The sequence below is a fragment of the Onychostoma macrolepis genome, chromosome 10, assembly GCF_012432095.1.
Source record: "Onychostoma macrolepis isolate SWU-2019 chromosome 10, ASM1243209v1, whole genome shotgun sequence".
NCBI lineage: Eukaryota > Metazoa > Chordata > Actinopteri > Cypriniformes > Cyprinidae > Onychostoma > Onychostoma macrolepis.
In genome coordinates, this window is record NC_081164.1 from 11,006,587 (window position 1) to 11,029,864 (window position 23,278).

Genomic DNA, 23,278 nt, shown 5'->3' on the forward strand with positions numbered 1-23,278 from the left:
TAATAAATAAAATGAAAAAAAATATTAATGCATAGATGGTAGTGCTAGGTTTTGACAACTTTCACGATTTGATTCTATTTCATAAGCTTTCATTTCGTTTCAATTCAATATCGATTATTCTGTATATATATATATCAGGTACAGTTACTACAATACATGCCAAATTTTCTCAAGGAAAAAAAAATCAGCTAATGCTAAAATGTACATTAGAGTCAGCTGGTAATACATATTGAGGTTAAAATTAACTGATTTATATACAAACACAAACACCCTGATTGAGTGATTACATGAGACAGGATACAGATTTGGGTAAGCTACTCTTTCTTTTAACATACCTTTGGATGCTCATTCAGGTTTATTTCCTGCTAAAACTGGTATTAAACCAGAGGAGACGATCAGTTCATGTGCTTCTCTTGAACTGAGGTGATACAGAAATCTGTCTATCCACATTAAACAACACCAAAACAGCATTTATTGTTTGAATACTGAAATAAAATGGTAAGAACCTGAAATCTGAGACTTTATTTCATATCAAAAATAACAAAGCAATGTGCGCTACAATGTTCCATTCATTAACTGAAAACAGGCTAGATTAATCAGTTTGTAGTATTTAAGAATAAATATTGTTTCATAAAAATGAGAATAGATTCAAATTGAGATCAGCCCTAATAAACAGACAGACAGATACTTGTAACTAAGCACCGATTACATGTGGGATGTTTCTAAACAAGTTTCAGTGAGTTGACTCTGCCCTCAGATATATACAGTGATGCACAGCTGAAACTTCAGAACAAGAAAGTCTAGTTTTTCAAAAACAATTAGAAACAGGTGGAGTGTCATTCCCGTAGAGATCAGAACATCACAGAGGACGCCTCTGGCTACTAATCAGAGATCAGTTCCATGAGGTTCTGCTCTTTTGTCACAATCAAGGGCCTGGTTGTAGATCAGCTTTTAATGTACATTTCACATAACACAAACAGTTGAATGAAGCTGCAGGGTGTGTTACACTGCATTATATAAGAGAGAACCATTTAGATGTCACACCTATGACAGTGTGTGAACTTCCCTTGGGTATCACCGCAGCTTTGATATGAGGGGCTAAAACAATATTACAAATGTGTATCGCACAAGGAATACTGATTCAAATGAAAAGCGGCACTGCAGTCAACAAATTAATATTGTTGGCATGGGCCATTCAAAAATCCCCCATTAACAGTAATATATGCTCGTTTACCCGTGATCAAAGTAATTCTTTAAACGAATGGATCCTTTGGTGACCCTGGCTGAAGGCTGCATTTCATTTAATTTTAATTAATATAGCCAGCTCTCTAGCAGAGATCAGGGCTGCGTTGAGGACATGACTTCATTCAATCACCTAGGCCTATTCTCTCCATCTGGAGCCATAAATCTGGTTCTAAAATCTGTAGTGTTGTGCTCCACTAACATGCTAATCACAACTCCATTTTTTTTTTTTTTTACTGTGATGTTAAGAACCAAAAAAAACAAAAAAAAAAACAAAACACAACAACAGTCCAAACCGGCTTTCCCTTTACTGCCCCACCCTTTATCTCTCAACTATAATCATGCAAATGAAATAGTACATAACAGTTTGCATATCTGATGGACATCTGTAATCAATACTGGACGAGCACGAATACAGAACAAGAAAGCTGAACCAAATATAAACTAAGCATAGCTGTACAAAAAAAAATATTTTTTGATTTTCATTGCATAATCATCGCACGCATAACGTGTTCAACAGAGCCAACAGATGCACTTAGGGCTGGGCGATTTGTCAAAAAAATAAAATCTAGTCAACTTCAAAATGTAACTACAACATGATATTCAAATAACTTTATTAACCCTCTAGTTAAAGAAAATTATATTCCAAGTGCATCACACATGTTGTCAACATGAAGTAAATGTTAAACAAATCACTTGTTAAATATCTTTGCAGAAAAGATGCATGAACTACAACTACATCCTGTACAAACTTGTCTTACATGTTATACATGTTATATAATACACAGAGCCGTAGTTCACTGACAAGCCAGGCAATATCGCGTTCATAATCGAAGACGACTCACCTTCGATTATGAACGCAGTTTAGCATAGCTTGTCAGTGAACTACGGCTCTGTGTATTAACTGCCGCTCCATCTGAAAGCAGGTGATGGCGATTTACTGCCAATCACGAAACCAGCTTTACTAACGAGATGCGCATGATAATCGAATACGATTAATTGCATAGTAAGAATGACAACATATCCATGTATTCTAGTCTACTAATAATAAAATTATCATCAAAAAACACTTTTTAAAAGGAGTATTATTTAAATATTTAGTATTATTTAGAAATATTATTTACCAGAATTTATTTAGGTAAAAAAAAAATGTAAATGTGCAGTATTTCTGAAAAATAAAATAAATAAATAAATAAATAAATATATACTTTTTAAAAAAATATAAAAATCAATTAATTGGAGATGCTTTTGATTATTAAAAGAAAGATATTTCATTTTTCTATATTTTTCATATAGAAAAATTAAAATGGAAAAAAACTGAATTTGGAAATAAAACGTATTTCATAGGGCCCTATAATTATAATAATTTTTTTGTAATAAAAATAGATTTAAGTGAACAATAGCTTTTAAAATGACTTAAAATACATATATAATAGCAATGATGCAATAACAATTAGTTCAAATAAAGTATCAAAAGCAAAAAAATCATATGGTTTTATTGAACAAAACTGTTAAAATACATAAAGTATTATAAATGATGATTATTTTTACACATTACTGCGTGATCTAATCAGAACCATTTAAATTTACATGTCCACTTAATCTTTAAAATGTGGCCATTCCTTTAGGACAGAAATGCTATAGCCACTGTAATTAAATGAATATGTGGACACCAAAACCTGTAAACTCAGAGTAAGGGTTTGAGCTTTTATTTTGAAATCGCAATGTATTCTCCTGTGTTTGTGTAGATTTATAAATTATTTACCTTACAAATCTGATGAAATGGCACACATTGCGTTCCCAGATGAACGTTTTAATAAACCCAAACTCACAACAACATGCAGAGATGGAGTTTGAGACGCTCCACACATGTAAATGCTAACAGTTTCTGTGGAGCCACTGTGTGACGCACGTACGTAACCTACACGCATGTAAATAATTAAAGTGCATATACTGTAGTAGAACTGCATAGCATATAATTATTTTATTAAATCACTGTGTTTGTGAATTCACAATTATGCTTAATTATGATTTTTAAATGGGTTTAATATATCATGCAGCCTTGGAAAATAGTCTAAAAATGTGTTTTATCGATTCTCGTCCGTGAAATGCGCCACTTCCGGTATTTTGGCGGTTACTCAACGCGAGCAAAGTTAATGATTTTTAAATATCGACGAATCGCCACAGCCCTATTCCATAGTCTTTTCTATGTAAACATGGACCCGTTTGACTGTTGTACTCGAGTCTCATCCATGAAACGATGTTCTAAAAACGTAGCGCTCAAGTTAAGAAAAACTCAACTCCCATCTTCTTGCATGTTTTTCCAATTCCACTGCCCGCTTCGCATCTTTGTCAACACAAAAGCGCATTCTGTGTAAACGGTGCCTAGCGATATGACTGCGGTTAATCACGTGCACCGACATGCGATTGGATCGTTCTTTTCTCTTTACTGTTATCATTGGCATATTGTCAGTGTCTAATTCTGAGGTTTGGTAATATTTCTATTCAAAAATGCGATTCCTCGATTTCTAAAAAATTAAATCGTGGCAAAACTCAAATTAAAAAATTCACATTAATTGATAAAATCGCCCAGCCCTAGATGCACTCGTGAAAAGACATCGACATTGACCAGGTTATGGTCTTTTTATAGTACATTAGAGCATCTGTAGTGACATTTCACAAATGTTTCATTTAAATTACCAGAGTGGAAAATGAACTGGCCTCATATCAGTGTGCTACTAGAAACCAAAACATTTAAAACGTAAGCTGAAGGTTTGTTAACATCAATATTCTCACATCAAACTAAATGAATTACACATGCCACAATTCATTTTTCATTATCACATGATTGGGCACCATTTTGAAGGCCACAAAACAAGCAGCAGCCAATCAATAAACCACCATATAACTATTGCAAAAATGATTTAATATTAGAATTACACTGACATTTAAACATGCATCCCAGTCAAATTTCAAGGATAAACTGCTCCCATTTCGAAATTCAAGATGTGTTATTATGCGAAGCTTACGTAATCAGTATAGAAATGTAAAATGCACAGTACAAGCCTGCATTAAAATACATTAAGATTAAGGGAACATAAGGGAGATATTAAATCAAGAACAGACTTATCTGCTGCTTTTGTAAAAACGTGAAATACTACTCAACATAAACAACAGACATGGTGCCATGCTGAAGTTTGAAGTTCAAAATATACTTCTTGTCACATGACCAGGTACCGCAAAACACTGCATCTCAAGCTGCATCTCAAGCGTAATGGATGCTGACCATGTGGGTCTGAAATAAGGGGGCCTTAACTTCTAAGAATATCCATCTCTGCCTGCTGTTCTTGACCTCCACCAGCTGAGCATGACACAACAAATCCTACGAGGCTTAAAAGAAAGCAATTTGACCTACTAGAATGAGGCCACAAGACCACCACAACACTCTCTCCTCTCAGTCCTCCATTTTTTTTCTCCCGCTCTCTCAAACTCTCCCTCTCACATCAGTTCCGTGAGCCCCAGTCCTGCTGATTGTAGACCCCCTTTGTGCACTTACAATAGGTAGAGAATCCTGTCTCCTGGCAACACATCCTTCTGAGAATGCCAGAGAGGGGATGACCGAAAAGGGGGAAGGTAATGCAGATAAAGAGTGAGTGATACAAACAAAAAAAAGTGGGGGAGGCTGAGTGAGAGGAGAGTAATGGTTTGGTGTGGACAGAGAGTGAGAATGTAAACAAAAGACTAACAGCTATGGGGTTTACAATCAGTTTTAAATGGCAGACCACAATTACAGTCATTTGAAGATCAGAAACACACATTATGTCAAAGTTTAAAAAACAGACCTGGGTCCACAACCTTAATAAGCAGCCACAAACAAGACTAGAATAACACAAACAGGAAATGATTGGTTTAAGGATCTTTATGCATAAATGTTTACACCAATGCTGCCCTGGGGCCAGTTGCATAAACTTAGCTTCTATATTAAGACAGTGTCTTAAGAACTAGTTTGACCAACTAGCAGTTAACCAAGGGGTAATCGGTCTTATATTTTGGATTCTGCTTAAACTAATCTACATTTTAATGTAACCAAATTTTACAAATTTTGACCAGTCTTAAAGAACAAAATTAGATGACTAACTTTTAAAGGTCCCCTATTGTCAAAACTGAAATTTCCTGGCTTTTTTAGTCTAGGGGCTATGTAACTACCATATAAGTTTCAAAACAGTCAATCCACAGTAAAGTGCACACAGCCTGCATAAAGTAGCTGTGATTTTTCACGAGCCGCTGTGACTTCCGATCTACTCAGTCACCGCCTTCAGTCACCATCCCGAGCACCGCCCACCATCCTTTTGCCAAACCCCCAGACAACATCGCGTCCATGCCATTGCTGAGTAACAACAACATGCAAACATGTCGAATGAGGTGGATCACGTCTAACATGTATAGTAACGACAATCTCACCGTGTCTATCTAGTCATGATGAAGATGTAAATACATTTCAATTTTAGCAGGCAACTATTTTTACAGCTACATTATTATTCCAGCAACAATTAATCACAACAATGTACAATTACAAATGATTATATATAAATCGTCAGTTTGTGGTTTTACACACATGCATTAACGTATTTCATACTCGACTCGTGAGATGCAAGAAATCTTCAGACGCACCCATAACAACAAAAGACAATACTTTATTGAACCTTTTCTGATAAGAAGTGTGCGCTCCAAACGCGAGCATTTTTGATGATCATTTCTATCCAGTCCGCTCGTTTTATCGCGTTTAACTACAGCTGTCATCGTTTTTTTGTCCGGCAGTGGCAGCAGGTATGCGATCAAATTTCTAATTTGAGGCCAAAATCGACCTGTTCTTAGCAGAGCTCATGAGAGAAAAGCTGTAAAAATATATTGAGATGCTTTTTGGTACTTATACCGCAAATATATATTCTTAAGGACATCAAAACCTAAAATAAAACTCCAGAAATGTGTACAATAAGGGACCTTTAAGTCTAGTCTTAACCTTTTATGCAACCGGCCCCAGATGTTGCTTGTAGGGATGCTCCGATCGATCGACCGTAGATCGGTATCGGCCGATAATCACATTTTATGACTCGATCGGTACTCATACATTTGGTCGATCTCACGTACCGATTGCAATTTGATGACGTCAATGCGTGGGGACATAAATGATTTGGCGCCACAGTCATGTCATTGCCGGTGTGAAAATGTTTTGAGAAACAATGAAAAATGTGTTATTTGTTGTGTATGTTTTGCATGATGACTGAATGAATATTTCAGTTTTTAACAGCAGATTCAGTGACGTTAGAGCTGATCTGCGCATCACTGCACGCGTTCCACGAGAACCAGAGCTGATCGCGGCCGCAGCGCAGCACGTTTCTGTAGCGGCTATCTGCGCTGCTTGGCTAAAAATAGACTTTTGTGAGTTGTCACAGCGTGGAGAACAGAACAAAACCTCAGAGCCATAAGGGATAACGTTAACATAATACATTGATCGTGGGCTGCTTTTAAATGAACATTTATTTATCAAACAAAAATATCTTCTTTGGCCATATTAGCCCATTCAATAGCATTAACACAGGCTTCACTCCTTTCAAACTTTATCTGGAATGTCACCGTTTCTGTCACTGAAACATCCTGATCAGGCGAAAACACACACAAATTAAATCGTCTGCCTGATGAAAAATGTATTTTAAAAAATGTGTTCATATTTGCATCATTTATGATTTATTTTATCCACCCGCAAATAATCAGAATGCATTTTTTTATTATCTGACCCGCGGATTAATCCGCCTTTCCGTGGATAAACCGTGATCGAACTACTCTGTTCTGTTCTTTCAGTAGTTTAAATGTTTCTAGTTCTTTTTCCTCTTCAGTCTTATTGGACAGTATTAAACCTTATGAGTTACATGACTTCTCCATTTTGGAGTTTAAATGTTTCTATTTATTTTGTCCTCTCTCTAACATACATAACATGGATAATCAAAACGTTTTTATCTTGAGCAGAAAAGATAGATAACAGTTTCAAAGTTTAAATTTCAACCTAGCCAACAACAATTATTTTATATTTATTTATTTAATTAAATGTTCTTAGCCTACAGATTAATAACACTAAATGTAGATCAGAAACGTCTTGTCACATCTGGTTTGAATACTCCGAGTCATTGGTATAGATAAATATAGCTAGAAAGAAAAAGAACAATATTTGCAGTATTGTTGTTTTCTGCTGTGTTTTAGTGAAAGTAATCTATGATTTTTTGCTGCTCACTGTGTTTCTGTTGTTGTTGTTGTTGTAGTAATAACTGCGTCATCGCAGCTCTTAAACTTGGCGCCGGCGCACGTCCGGAGAGAGAGAGAGAAAGGGCACGGTTGAATAAAGCACGTTTGGCTTTAGATAAAAATACTAGAGGATATAGCATATGTTATGCATGAACACCATTTTAAATGAATATTAAAATGTTCACTGTATAAGGAATAATTTTTGTGATTATTTATATAACATTATTACATATGTTATATAAAGTTTGAAGCATCAGAATCGGCATCGGCCAATCACCATGACAAGAAATCGGTACTCTGTATCGGCTGCAAAAATCCTGAGCTGTCCTAGTTGCTTGGTCACAAGTTTATCTTGTTGTCAAGGAGCTGTATGACTCATGAAAAGTATAGCAATACTAACAGTCAAATGTACACTCATTGCCATAAAAACTTAATCTTTTAAAAATAACATCTTCTATGCTCATGCAATCCCCTACAAACATCACACCAGTTATCCAAGAATGATTAATTCCAAATAAAGCTTTTCAAATAATCTTGTGGAAATTTATGTATTTTTTCATATCACAATATGTATTACAGAAAAACAAAATATTGCAATGTTTTTCCAAAATTGTACCAGCATAGTCTAAATACACTATAAATGTGCACAGGCATGTCTGAATGTTTAAGAAGGTAAGAAAAAAAAAAAAAAAGCAGAGTGAGTGTGATTGTGTCAACAGGATTGATGGCAAGTGAAGGACATTTATAAATTATAAAACCGCGATAAAATCATGTGTGTGTCACGTTTCCATCTCCACAAGTCAACTCTGTGACATATGAGCCACACACAGGAAAGGAAAGGTCACTCCCATGTATATGACATGCAACAGGAGGAAGATTTGGAAGGATCTTTCCACAGCTGAGTCGATCCCTCTGGAGTACGGACAAACAGAAAATGGTTAATGCATTTCAAAAGCTAACAGGATTGTTCTGCATATCAGCATGTGAAGCTGTTTTGCATGCAGTACAGCAACGCTTGAATTGTAATTAGGTTGTCATACGAGGATGGCTGAGTACACTGTTAAATTGCAAACTGAGCGCTCTCTCTCTCACTCACATAAACTCTTATTTCAGAAGCAGCAGTGAAGTGGGAGTTATTTTGGGGTTCCGACAGTACAAGAAAATGACAAAGCAGAGTGTGACGGCTCTATAGAGAATCATGGCATATGTGTCACATTTTCTAGGATGGGTGGAAGGATTAATAAATGCTGATAGTTCTTATGTAAAAATACTGCAGATGCCAGCTAGTTGCAAAAAATAAATAATTCACACAAAACATCTTCCTAAAGCCATCATCTGGATTTAGCCCAAGTTTGACCTTTACAGTAAAGCAGCTGAAATTATGAACAAGTGGTGTAAGAGCAAAGAAACAAAAGTAGAAGATGAGCTTATACATTGTGTGTCAATTTAACAATTATTTTAGACATACCTGTCCTATGAGCCCTCAATTAATCCATAAATCATGAATAAAAACAACACACACTTCAGCTCTAGAATTTGTACTATAGTTCACAGTGGTGCTGCTAATATTGTTGGGTTCTGTATAATAAATTGCTCATTCATTATCTCATTTGTAAGCATACTGTCATCATCAATGAAGATCTCTGACTTTTTGAATCAGCCCCCCTCTGACTCTCTCTCTCTCACGTCCTCAAGGAACAAGAGGCAGTTTATTCATCATCTTATAAAGGTGCCTGAGCCAATGGGTCATTACTCTCATTTCTCTTAGCATCTGCTTATCATCAGCTCCCTCCTCCACTCCTTCCACTGCCCTTCAGACAAAGAGCTAGTGACCTTTCCTCTCCTCTCTACTCTACTCTGTTCTCTAACCCTGAGACAGACGCAGTAATGAATGCAGAACCATTTACATTTTTCCCTGCCCACCTTTAGGTCACTCACACTCTCCCTCCCCCACCACAAATAGTGCAACACTTTCCCATAGTTGAAATCCCCTTTGTATATGGCTAAGACACATACTCCTACACTTTACACTGGAAATACATGATTTGGCTTTCTGCTGCATAGGGATTCAAACTGCATTTTCCTGTATGCCAGAGCAAGTTAAAGAAGAGAAAGACAAATTAGCAGCCCATAATGACTTGCATTCTGTACTTACTGTATTTTAAATGCTTCGAATTATTATTAAATTATTAATAATCAATTTGTTTGGGATCAGAATTACAGATTGTAATCAGCTAAAAACCCAATTTTTTTTTTTTTTTTTTTTTCTGAAACAAGACCAAAAAGCTGCCACAAATACTGTGGCAACTGATTGATTTTGCATTAATTCCTGCAAATTTCTCAAGAATATTTAATTAAAAAACAAGCACAAGGTGGGGGAAGTGTAGAATTTCGTGAATGACAGGCGTTCCAGTTCTGCTGAGCTTTTATGTGGGCGAAAATTCCATGTGAGCTCAGTCACAACACATTCCAAGTAATTCAACATTAACTGGAAAAATATACATGAGTGGAAAAAACCCCCACAAGATTAGAATTTTTGAAGTTCAGTAAATAAGAAAGCTATTTAGCCTTACCTCTGGAATGACACAAGGGGGGAGTAAACAATGACAGAATTTTAATTTTTGGGTGAACTATCCCATCCTTTTAAGATATCAGATATGATCATGGTCTCAAACACAATCAGAATCCAAGCAAGTGTACTAGCAAGAACAAATCTTTTATAATTCAAGTAAACACAAGAGGATCATGTGCCTGGTCAGTGCTTGCTGAGAGGGCCAGTCCAGGAGACAGGCTGCGGATTCCATAAATCTCTCCTGTCTACTGGGACCTACACTAATCTAGACATGTATATTTCCATGCAGTCTATCTCTCTCTTTCAATCTGTGTCAAACAAACTCTTCGTTTCTAATACACAACTTGGGGGATCAAACGACACACCCAATCGGAACTAAATCCAGCAGTTCACTGACCTCTTCCATCTGCATTACACATCAAAACTATTTCCACAACAACTAAACAAATCACAAAGCAGCTTGAAAAATAAATACTGCTCCATCTCTGGATAATTTTCTGCTGCATGTCTTGTTTACGACAAGCAGCAAATATGGAGTGTGAATAAACTGTAAAACAGTAATACAAGTAAACAACACTGAAGTTTCAGGAAGATAGTGTGGGTGTTATCATTGTGAACAATGTTATTTGAGCAACTGTGATGTCTGGTATCACGCGAATGAGACGGGTGGGAAAAATACTGAACGAAGATGTAAAATGATAAACTTGCTCTTCCAGATTTCTCTAAGGGGAGAGAAGTTGAAAGTTTCATTTTTGTGTACTTCTAATCTGACAAAAGCAGACTACTAACAGTCTTTGATCAGTAACTCAGAGCTGATGTTCACAAAGCAGAACAGAGAGAGGCTGACACTACACACATAAAACATTGAGCACAAGTTAAATTAACTGTTTAATCGAGAGCTACAACACCAATAAAATGTAAAACCGGCACACATAATCCCACCCTCACACATACACACAACGGCTTGAAGTTCTCACGCATGTCTTTAATGATTTTGGAGGGGCCAAGAGAGCGGAGGGCTCAGACTGACAGAGCGTGAATATCATTCTAGAACATTCTCTCCTGAACCGCACTGCTCAATTAAGGATTAAAGCCCCCAACTCGTTTGGCAGTAACGAGGCCTCTTCTCAGAGTTATTAGCAATGGCTGCATATGAAAGAGGGCTGGCCTAAAACAGTCACTGCGGCTGGCTTCTCTATAGCTTAATGTATAGAACAATGGTCAAATTTTGACCAAAGCATGAACTCCACAAGAGAATGTAGGAGAGTGCAGTTTCAGAGCAAAATACGGCAAACCAATTTATTCTGAAAACATGAGTTCATATATCCCTTGTGTAGTTACCTGGTCACCATTACAGGGAATCCTAGAAAGTTTTGTTTACTAGAAAGGCTATAGGCATGTCCCAGCACTGATTATTTCTGAAGCAAACGCAACTACTCAGAAACAAATCTATTAAAATGAACATCCATCTGCATGTGCAGTTTAATACATTTAACAAAATAATAGGCCAAATTTGAACTGTCCAATGAAATTAGCCAATCATGCACATTGAAAATAGCAGACACTGCAATTAGCAGCTTCAACAACATGCATTTATACACCGCTTGCTCACTGCCTGAAATACAGACTATTGGACAGTAATAACAAAAATGCAGATAAAGCAGCAGACACTCACAGACATACACTATGAAAGTAGTGTTTAATAATTGACTAAAATCCTCCCTGATGTAAGAGAGTGATATCGCTCAAACCTCTCAGCTCACAGTCATGGGTCAGTCGGTTGCTATGTGATCAGCAGGAAAAATTACAACACTTTCTGTGAGATCTGACTTAAAATATGTTATAGTTCTTGAGCTTTTAGGTGAATTCATAGATGTTTCTAAGCAACTAAATTTAATTCCAACTTAATTCAGAATTGTAACCAATATCATCTTAAACAGTATTGTTTAAAAGTTTGGAATCAGTAAGATTGTTTTAAAGAAATTAAAGTTAAAGACATTTATAATGCTACAAATGATTTCCATTTCAAATAAATGTTGTTCTTCTCAATTTATCATTTTCTATTCTTCAAAGAATCTTAAAAAAAAAAAAAAAAAGAGCAGACAGCACAACTGCTTTCAACACTGAGTAGGGCTGGGCGGTATATCGAGTTTGTACGATATATTCTTTATAAGCAATACGATATAAGGCAATACCGTTCATATCGATATAAAGTAGTTTGAAAACAAGCGCATCTGAAAATATAGCGGAGGACACAGACTGAGCTACTGCAGAGAAAGTGCATAATACAATTGGTTCTAAACACGTGACAAACTTTATATGAAGGGCTTTAAAAACTCATAAGATATAGAAGCCTATAGTTTAGTTTCAGTTTAAAACGGCTCTGACAGAAAGGCTGCATGTGCCGCTGAGATGCTACTCGCGCTGTTTAATGTGTTTGGGATGTGCCGTTTTCCTAAATGCATAACTTACATTTCACAGGTATATTCTCCATCTGTAAATGTTAGAAAGCCATGGAAATGTTTCCATTTTGCTGTCAGAAGTGCATGAGCCTTCTGCTTTGAGATTCTCCGCTAAACTTCACAGACTTCATTGAACGAGCACGCATGCACGCCAAACAGACGCACAATGTAATAGGAGCACAATAATTCTAATTAAAATATACATTTTGCTGAAATATTTGTAGTTGGACAATAAATGTGTCATATGTAGAATTTTAAACCTACAAATAAGTGTATTTGTATGATGGCACTAACTAAAGTGACTGTAATGGGGTAATAAAAACAGCCTTTTTAGTCTGTGCCTTTTTTTTTTAATTATTATTATTTATTTTTTTTCATTTTTAGTTCAGTAAATTTAACTTCTGCTTTAAAAGCATTATTTTTGTTTTTAGATTGCAATGTTACAATCATACAAACAGCATAATGATTTCTGAAGAATCACGCGACACTGAAGACTGGAATGATGGCTTCTGAAAATTCAGGCAAGATTTGCCATCACAAGAATAAAGTATATTTTAAAATAGAACACTATTTTAGGTTATTATATTTCACAGTATTACTGTTTTTATTGTATTTCTGATCAAACAAATCCACCCACTTATTTTTTTTATAAAACCAATTTATCATGAACAGTCTCTTCAAACAAGCTGTTTCAGATTCTCCCTCTGTTCACGTCACTGAGGGGAAATAGTCCCGCCCATTTGTGACACACTCTGCCCTATTAGCATACACACAGCCCTGAATGAAAAGCTGCAGTCCGCCATTACTGGAGATATACAATGCCAGTGCCAAAGAGGCATTACAAGCATTGTGTTTTGGGATGCACTAATGAACATACGAGTCACCATAATCTCCCCCCATCTGAGCAGAGGACACTGTGGTTCAATTTCATTTTCAAAGGAAATAACCCGGAAAAAAATCAGTAAAGACCCCAAATGTTTAGGAATCAATACCAACGCTTTCTGTGTGAACATCAGCTCCAGACAAAGTAAGTATCATGCGTTTGTTTTCCAAATTTCCTTTCTGAAAGAGTTTTTTGGCACTCTGTAAGGCTAATGTTGCTAAAGCTATGCTGCCTCCAAGTGCTACCAGAATGATCGTGAATAGGAATGTGGTAGTTAAAAGTTGCATATGAAAGCAATGCGAGTCGATCACTTGAAGTTGTCGAGCTCATAATCAAAAGTGGGACTTATAAAGTTTGTGATAGCATGTTATTTTTATCCCGCCGTGTTCCCCGTCTGTGTAATTCATAAATGCAAATTTATTATGCACAATACAATCGTTTTCTGTAAAGATACCAGGCTTGTACTAATAGTGGAATGTTTATTTGCAAAGGCTATCACTGCTATTGCCGGAGCTTGAGCTCTGGAAACGCCACCCTCTTCTCCGGGAGCAACAGCTCATTTGCATTTAAAGCAACATACTCAAAAACAGCACGTTTTGGCTCATACCCTAAAAGTGGCAATTTTAACAAGCTATAAAAAAAATGATCTGTGGGGTATTTTGAGCTAAAAATTCACATATACGCTCTGGGGACATCAGAGACTTATTTTACATCTTGTAAAAAGGGGCATAAAAGGTCCCCTTTAACTACTGAACCTTACTGTAAAGGGTTACCAAAAAAGTAACAACCCCAAACTTTTGAATAGGAGTATATCATAGCTCATTCATAGTTCAGACTGCATGTGGTGGGGTCATGAGGTTGGGACAGACTAGGGCTGGGCGGTTTTTTCCGATTTTATCGATTAATTTAAATTTGATGTTTTGGATGATTTAATTTTTTTTAGAAATCGAGGAATCGTGATTTTGAATAGAAATATTAACAAACGTCAGAATTAGACACTGACAATATGCCGGTGATAACAGTAAAGAGAAAATAACGAGCCAACAGCATGTCGGCACACGTGATTAACCACTCACATGTGACGCGTTCATATCATAGCTCACACAGAATGCGCTTTTGTGTTGATAAAGATGCGATGCGTGCAGAGGAATAGGAAAAACAAGCAAGAAGATGGGAGTGCACTTCTTTTCACTTGTGGCGTTTTTTTAGAATGCCGTTTCATGCATGAGGCGCTGAAAGAGATACGAGTGCAACACTCAAACGCATCCATGTTTACATAGAAAAAACAATGGAAAAGCAGCACAACCTAATAAAAAAACCTGTAAAGAACTACTACTGTATGTCTAATATTTCATGTTTGCATCATAGTGACCAGCTGAAAGCTGCTGTTCATTGTTTTCACAGAACATTTATTGTTAATAGTCTACTGATGTTATACCTTCATAAGTCAGAAAGAGCTTTATTACCAAGTTTACACACACAAGGAATTTGACTTGGTGACAGGAGCTTCCAGTGCAGAAGAAAGTATGGACATAGTGCAAACTAGTGCAGCAGACATAAGAATTACACAGAGATGGAGTGGTGTGTGGTGCACTTGGAATATAATTTTTTTAACAAGAGGGTTAATAAAGAAAAAGTTATTTGAATCATGCTGTAGTTACATTTTTAAGTTGACTAGTTATAAAAAAATAAATACATACATCGAAGAGAATCGGTCAAACGTTCTGAAAAAAAATTGAGATTTTATTTTTTTGCCAAATTACCCAGCCCTAGGACAGACTGGAGGCAGATGATGAGTCTGTCTTATACACAGTACTATATATAGTTTCTCCTGCAGAACCAGCCAGTAGTTCTCAGGACACAGGCAAATAGTTCACACACTCGCCCAAAACCTTTAACAAGACTTAGTGGGAAAAGATTTGCTTTACAGATGGTGGAAAAACATGGAAGCAATTATTCCATGGACAAAGAGTTTAGTTTAGGATTAAAACTGTGGGTGTTTTTCAGACACAGCATCTAAACATTTTGCCCCAGGCTGCAACAGTGTTTTATTTTCATCTGCAGAATATTGTATTTCCAATAATGGATCCACTGAGAGCTTGGCAAACTGTGAATTTGATAAACTGTTTGCCTGTGTAAATCAATAGCACTTGACTATAGATAAGTGACATTGTCTATATGGGCACAATGCCATTACCAGCACTGCACTGAATTGGACAGATCTCAACAGATCCAGATCTAGCTCTCGATTGGTCAAACATGTTCTACAATCCATACCAAGTACAATCAACATGCCAGTGTCTGCTCAATTTTTCAATATAAAGTATTATAATCTTTGTTAAACAACCTTTGTTAAAGAGTTATAAGCCATGAAACAAACGAACTAGCTATGAGATGAATCACAACATTACAAATTTTAATTTGATGCAAAAAAGTATTTTACAGTAAAGGTCATTGCACACAGTCTGAAATTTTCGTCCGAAATTTTCGAACGTTGAAAAAATAAATACAACCTCACGCTGTCAATCACGTTTACACACTGCCTCCGAAACTTTCGTCCGTCATAAATTTTTTTGGATCTGGTTCGATTTTCTACGTTTTTCGCATCCATATCAAGCAAGTTTTGACAATTCAGACTAGGGATGTGCGGGTCTAGTCGACTAGACGGTACAGCTCCTGCTAGTCGACACTGAAAACAATAGTCGATTACATGAGAAAAAAAACATTTTATAATTCAAATTACCATCATTCTAACGTTACATTTAAAACATTTTAAATAAGTTCAAATAAAACTTTTGAAAAAGAATACATGTCAAAATATTTAAATGTATAAATATTTTTAAAAGCGTATCTGGGCGGAAACTACATTTTTACCTCAGACCTCGCATGCGTTTTCTTCATGTCAGTTGCGGCGAACTCAAAATGACCACGCGAAAGACCAGCAAGGTTTGGGATTATTTTGAATTAGAAGGAAGCGGAAAAGTTGTGTAAAATGTGTAATGTCAAATTGGCTCACAATAACTCTACAGGAGCGACGCGTAATCATATTCAATACAGGCACGTATGCGTTAGCTTGGAGGCTAGCCAAAGCCAACAAATGTCAATCATGTCATACACTACAACCCGTTGCAGCGGTCCGCGATCCCATCCGTGCCGTCTATTCCTCTAAATGAAGACCCACTTTGGTGGTGGTGCGGGATTTCCAGGCTCTTTTTGAAACCGTCTGCTTGCTTGTATCTCTCTGCGTGCCTGTGACTTCAGTTCCTGCTGAGCGCAAGTTTTTTTTTCAAGTGCAGAATAGGCATGGGCCGGTATGAGATTCTGACGGTATGATAACCTTAGATAAAAATATCACGGTTTCACGGCATCACAGTATTGCGATTATAGCTCTAAAATGTGTTATTTTTAAATGTCTGGGTAAAAAACAAGGAAACCAAGGAAAGGTATAACAGAAAATTTTAGTGGTTTTGAAACCGTGAATTTTCCAAACCGTGGTATACTTTGAAACTGGTTATCGTCCCATGCCTAGTGCAGAATAGTCTCTAGTCCCATCTTTCGTCAGACCACATTAACATGTTTAACTCACTTAACAAATGTGCATGGTCTAAGTACAACGAGCATTGATTTGTTTTTAGACAATATAGCCAACACAAAGTACATTTTTAAAAGCCGTTTTAATGCTATTCCTTGATAAACTTTCCTATTGTTTTTGACTTGTGTTTTAATATGTTGGCTAACGTTGTATGAAAATGAAGAATTCTGTTAATCTATTGATTGATTTTCCATTTCTGCATTGCTCCAGTCCAGCCGATCTGAATAAACAAGCTATGCACTGGTTTGTGTTGAGTGTATGCTCTTCCTTTTTTTCCTGTTTAACGACCACCTAAAAATTAAATGATGATAACGCGAGACAAGCATAATCGTGACCATTTTTAGCAGAATTCATTGAGAGATTTGACAGTGTGATTCAAAGATTAAGTATTTCAAGTGTAGGCTGTTATATAGACACTAGTCTCGCATAGCCATACCTTCAGACTGACGGCTGTGGGTCTGGAATCTACAGTAGCTTTCAATGGCCAAGGCCCACCCATGATGCCGTTTGACCGGCATGTCAAACAACCAATCACAGTTTGTTTTGTTCAGTGTAAAGTTTCGGGGCGTGGAAATGTCACCACAATAACAGACTGGTGTGCAAAACTCTCGGACGTATTTTAAAGATTCTATGCCGCGAACTTTAAATATTTCAGTTTTTTTGATCCTGATAAGCATTTGTGTCATCACAGTTGTAAACACGATGGCTTTTTTCTTTCGTGAGGGGGTTTGGCACCATGGAATTTTTGTTTCCAGGCGAAGCGTTAAAGAACACGAGACACACATCTCCCAGGAAATCCTGTATAATTCAACCAATCCGATGACGACTTTGAAACTCCTGAATCGTTTCCACTTTTGTGTGCCATATGCATCAGACGTTTAGCCAACGTTCCGTGGTCGTGACGTCTGAGGCTGAGACACGCACAGTTTTTTTTCTTTTGCCATCTTTTGGGGGTTTCTAGCTTTTAGAGTAGTCGGACACAAAACTTCCATTTAAAGAACAGTCAAATTAGTCGTAGCGCACATCCCTAATTCAGAGCCACCGTACAAGCGAACGCCAAAATCCAGAATGGCAATTGTCAAGTTCATCCACTTTGTCATGCGGCACAAAGCACTGTAAAGATCCTTGCACACAAGTTCACAGAAATTGGTGGTCTTTTAAATATGTGGCTCTAGTATCGCTAGCATCAAACTGAGCCACTAACATCCTGAAGTAAACTTTGAATCGCCCGTGATAATCCCACTGCTCCTTAAGGAGGGGGAACTCTCCTTTCTCTCTATATCTCAGGATTGGACAGACCCAATATAAATTTTCTTTTTCTCTTTTTAAGAGGCGAGAAGACAGCAAAATCATCCTCACTGGTTGAAGACTCCATTTAGTACCGTTTTGCGAATTTTTCCCCCGCAACGGATTAATTAATATGCATCGGACTCAGTGTGCAAGGTTTCGGTGTGTGGCGAATTATTAGGATAATGAATATGAAAAAACCTTAAGACTAAAAGACAAAGCTATAAAGCATTGTGAATGACAAATTAAAAACCACTGAGAAATAAAACTATTGATTTAAAGTTGACTATTTAGCAATAAGATTTAATTAATTTACATATTTTACAGTGCTTCATGATGGTCAACGAGAGCTGTTTTGGCACAATTTTCTTGCCTCAATTCTCTGATTGGTAATGTTTTCACTAGGAATTCTGCTGTTAAAAATGTGTTCTAATTAATCTAATAGCCTTTAACAAAAGCATATGCCATTGATTAACAACCTGATAGCTTACAGTAGGTCCGTTTCTAAAGGTTTATAAGCTATCAAAAAAAAAAACCTATGGAGAAATTTAATGGAATTTTTACTTTTGGAACCTGACTGATGCACTCTATAATCAATTTAGTGTAGGCGACACAAAACTATAAAGTTCCATACATAAATCAGTGAAAATTTCTTGATTTCAATGAGAGCATTCTAGTTTTGTTGTTTTGGTGCAAGAACAAAAAACAAAACAAAAAAAAAAACAAACAAACAAAGTATCTCTTCTAGGGAATGGTATATTAATCTAAAACATTATAGAGCTGTTGTTCAGTCTAAATCTGTTGCCTGGCTACAAAACGCAGACTTCAGCTGTTGCTGGTGTTCTTTATGAAAGAGACAGCAGGACAGTAAAGATAGGACTTTAGTCACTATCAGATCACACCCAGCCCTGCTGATAACACACTGTGCCGACTCCACTTAGGCCAATCTGTATGGACCTCATCTCTGCAGTGAACATAGTCTCAATATGATGAGAGCAATCTCAAGCATTACACACCAGCAAGAAAAACAAACCAGCAGGTGTGTTGAGCGCACCTCTGTTTGCTTTGCTCCCTCAGGCTCAGCAAGTGTGTCAGGGTCTATTACTGAGGAAAAGACAGATGAAAAGAGGAAGAGAGAAAGAGACTCTGAATATCAAACATTAAAGTAGATGCCATTTCCACACAGCAAAATATTTTATGATCAATCCATAAAATTGTTTACAGAAAAAAAAAGAAGCTTTACCTGGGGATTAAAAAAAAAAGAAAAAAGGAAGCTCTTTGAATTGTTTCGATTATAAAAATGGCCCTATTATCAGGAGAGCGAGAGGAGAGAGTGGAGAACCTGGACTGTAGCGATAAAAAGTGCAAAACTGCACTAACACTTGCCACTGGATGTGTATGAGTGTATGAATGTGATATAGCAGCAAGGTCTGCTTTAAAAAGCACTGAATATGCATCACACAAGACACATTGTGTGGCACCATAAACCTGGTACACACCAAGTCAATGCCGACGAACTAGTGCCGATGAAAGCAGACTGTGGGGTCTGCTCACGCTCGAGACCCGACGGCCAAGTAGTATGTCTGTTCTGCACTTTTCTTGTGCACTGGTTCGCCAGCTGAACAGCCAATCAGAATGATCAGATGGCCCGACTGACCGATGAGCTCCGATGCAATGAACCAATCAAGTTGCAAATGGTTCATAGTGCATGAAATTCACTTTGCCTTTGTTTTGAATTCAAAGGTCTCTCTTAACCAATCAAAGAATAAGTAACATTACAGAGGGGGAACTTCCTGCTACTGCAAATGCAGAGATTCATGTGCGCCTGTTTTTCTTTTGCCATTTCCCAGTTGTTGTTAACAACAGCTAGTCATCCTCCACCACACCTCTTTTAATTATATCATTAATTAAATGCAGCTCCATTTGAGGCAGTTGCTACATAAAATGACTTATCTAAGAATATCTGGCAGAACAATTATTTTTGGACTTGAGACTCTTGTAGTCTCTAAGCTTTTGTGGGGAAGCATAATTTCCAAATACATAAACAACCGTCGGATCTAACATACTCCTTGTGATCCATATTGTTTTAATGCTTTGAAAGAGGAAAGAAAATCTAGTTTGTTGTTACATAAAAAACACTGCATTTGATTTAGTTGATGTTTGGAGGGCATTATGAGGACAGTGTAGCGGTGGAAGCCTTCTGGGTAGATTCTGGCTCACATCAGTACTAGCATTCGGCTCACACCTAGACATGTTTGTTTAACAAAGCCACATTCACCAGACCAGAAAACACACAGATGACCTTTTCACAGTCAATATTACATTCTAAAAATAGATTACACTCTCTAGAGAACCAAAATTTTATTTCTATGAAATGAAACCTGTATATTTGACAATTACAGAACATGAATTCATCAAATAAAAGTCACCGAATCTAGAAATATTCCTAAAAAAAAAGGAACTTGCTTTTCAACCTCAACTGCCCAATAAAGTGCTTTGAAAGCCAATAAGCCCACACAACATGCATGTCCATTTGCACACACACACACACAACGATACAAACACACTAGAAGCTTCTCGGCCTTGCATCTAAAAAGGTTAAGTCAAAAGTGGTCAAACAGACAGACAGCTGTCTCTCAGTTTAAAGATCATCCAGGGTCAGACAGGCAGCTCAGCTCAGTAATCCCAATGAAAGTGTCTGATCTCAGATAACAGGCTTTCACTCTCAGCAAGAAATCTCAATCAAAGAATCAGAGAAAACTTGTGTTCAGAGCCAAAACACCAAAGTGGTCATATACCAACTTCTTATTTGATCAAGGTTAAAATAAAAACCTAAAATACATCAAAAGCTGAAAAAAAGTTTACTCAAATCCCAATTAACATGGAACCTTTTTAAAACACAATAGGTAGGATGTGTGCAGCAGAAACAGACCCAGTATTAATCTTCATTTAAATCATGCTGCAAAGCATATTGAATAAACAAGTCAAGCAGAACGACAGCATGGATTTGCAAAAATGACATGTCAGAACACTATATGGTAACAAACGTATCTGATGAATTCGATTTTACAGAAATCAAACCTGACATTTCATTTGAAATATTCAACATTGTAGCTGAGAGCATTAAAAAAAAAAAAAGAAAAAAAAAAAGTTTTTATTTTGAAGGCCTGAAAAGCTTAAGGCTTCAGCACGCAAAAAAAGTACACGAGGACGTTTCTATGACGCTGAAGAAATTCATATTCTCACCAGTAAAGAAAGTGGGACAGATGCATATGGCTAGAATACGCTCAAATGACAAAAAATATTCTGAGGGAAGCTTTATTTAGGATGCACGAGAGGAAAAATTATCATTAACCTTCTACTACAAAACATACAAACAATGTGGTTTTCCAATGTGCTAGAAGGCTCTAGAGAATCTTGCTAAGGTAAATGTCAAATCATTGTAAACGTTATAAAGAATGATGTGAAATGTCAAAGTTCTGATTTTGTGGGTGAACAAAGGACATTTCAAATATGTGTTTGTATATGTTAGGATGCATCGATCCGATACTCAGGATCGGTATCAGCTCCGATACAGTCATTTTCTGTGGATCGGGTAACGGTGAGACGAGACCGTTCCAAATCCGATATTGTGCGTATACTATTCTGTGTCACTGTTGAGCCCCACGAAAGGCACAAACACATTATAAAGGCACCATAAAGTTTTCGTGCACTATATTTCAAGTGTTCTGAAGCTGTTGCATAGTTTAATCTGAAGTACAGATTAATCTTCAAGTCGTTAAATTCAAGTTCAGGTAAACACTTCTCTCCGCTGCGGCTGTCTGTCATCCTCCATTCAGCAATCAAACTGTGTGTCACGTTCGGTTACTACAGTCAAACTCTCTTCAAGAGCGCACAGTAACTGAGGTTTAAAACTGTTAAAAGAAAAGGCTTAATAAACTAACGCACAGATTTAATACACTACACATCAATATCTTTTCCCTTTGTACTTTGAACTTTTCTGTGCGGACTCGGAGGGCTGTGCAGCCGGCGCGCTGTGACTCCGTGTTGCTTCAAGCGCATCATTCTGCGCTCGGGATGCGCATAAGCACATTGTGCCGCTCTGCATTGGAGCCTTTTGTATAATAATACTTTTGCGCAATGAAAGATTATTAATAGTAATTTATTTTACTATTTCTTGTTCTGTCCTATCTATCATATGTTGCTGCCTTCATTACTATGCTGTAGATTTACAAGAAATGTCTTTTAATTTATAGTATATATTTATATATGAACGTATTTGCTTGTTTTTTCTAGGGCTGCAACAACGAATCGATTAAATCGATAAAATCGATTACTAAAAGCGTTGGCAACGAATTTCATAATCGATTCGTTGTGTCGCGCGACGCGAGACGCTTTGATTATTAAAAAAAAACTTTAATTGAGCGGAGCGGAGTGAACACACTGTCTCTCTCACACGGATGCTAGCAGAGTTTGGCGCCTCATAAATAAAAAACAAAAAGTAAAAAAAAAAAAAAAAAAAAAAACGAGCGGAGGTAGAGGAAAGATACATGGCGGAGGCAGAGAAATCCGTGCGACCCAAGTCATCCAAGGTGTGGGAGCAGGGCGGCGTTATGTATGGCAGAGTATGGCAGTTGCCATACCCTAGCCCAGTCAGGTGCTGTGAAAAATTATCCAAACTTGAGTCGCTTATAATTCGTTTTTATTATTTTAAATCAGAGAGTTTTAAAAATAGTAAACCAATGATAAGCATTAAAAACTTGTCAGTAAAACTGTAACGCCATTGGATCATCGAGCTCTCAGCGAGACCTCGTAACTTCACCCCGCCTCCGTTCAGATTGACGCGCCGCGCACAGCCTGGAGAAGATGAGATCTCTGCTTTTTCGCAATGCAAGGGTGAATAAATAATTGGTGTTTGAATAGTACAGCGTTTTCTTTACTCA

General features: G+C 37.0%; 1 protein-coding gene across 1 annotated transcript in view; it reads right to left on the bottom strand.

Annotated features, from left to right (window-relative positions):
• The window catches only part of cxadr (CXADR Ig-like cell adhesion molecule), a 56,232-nt gene that overhangs the window by 15,155 nt on the left and 17,799 nt on the right, over positions 1-23,278 (bottom strand). The gene's annotated exons all lie outside the window — the stretch shown is intronic.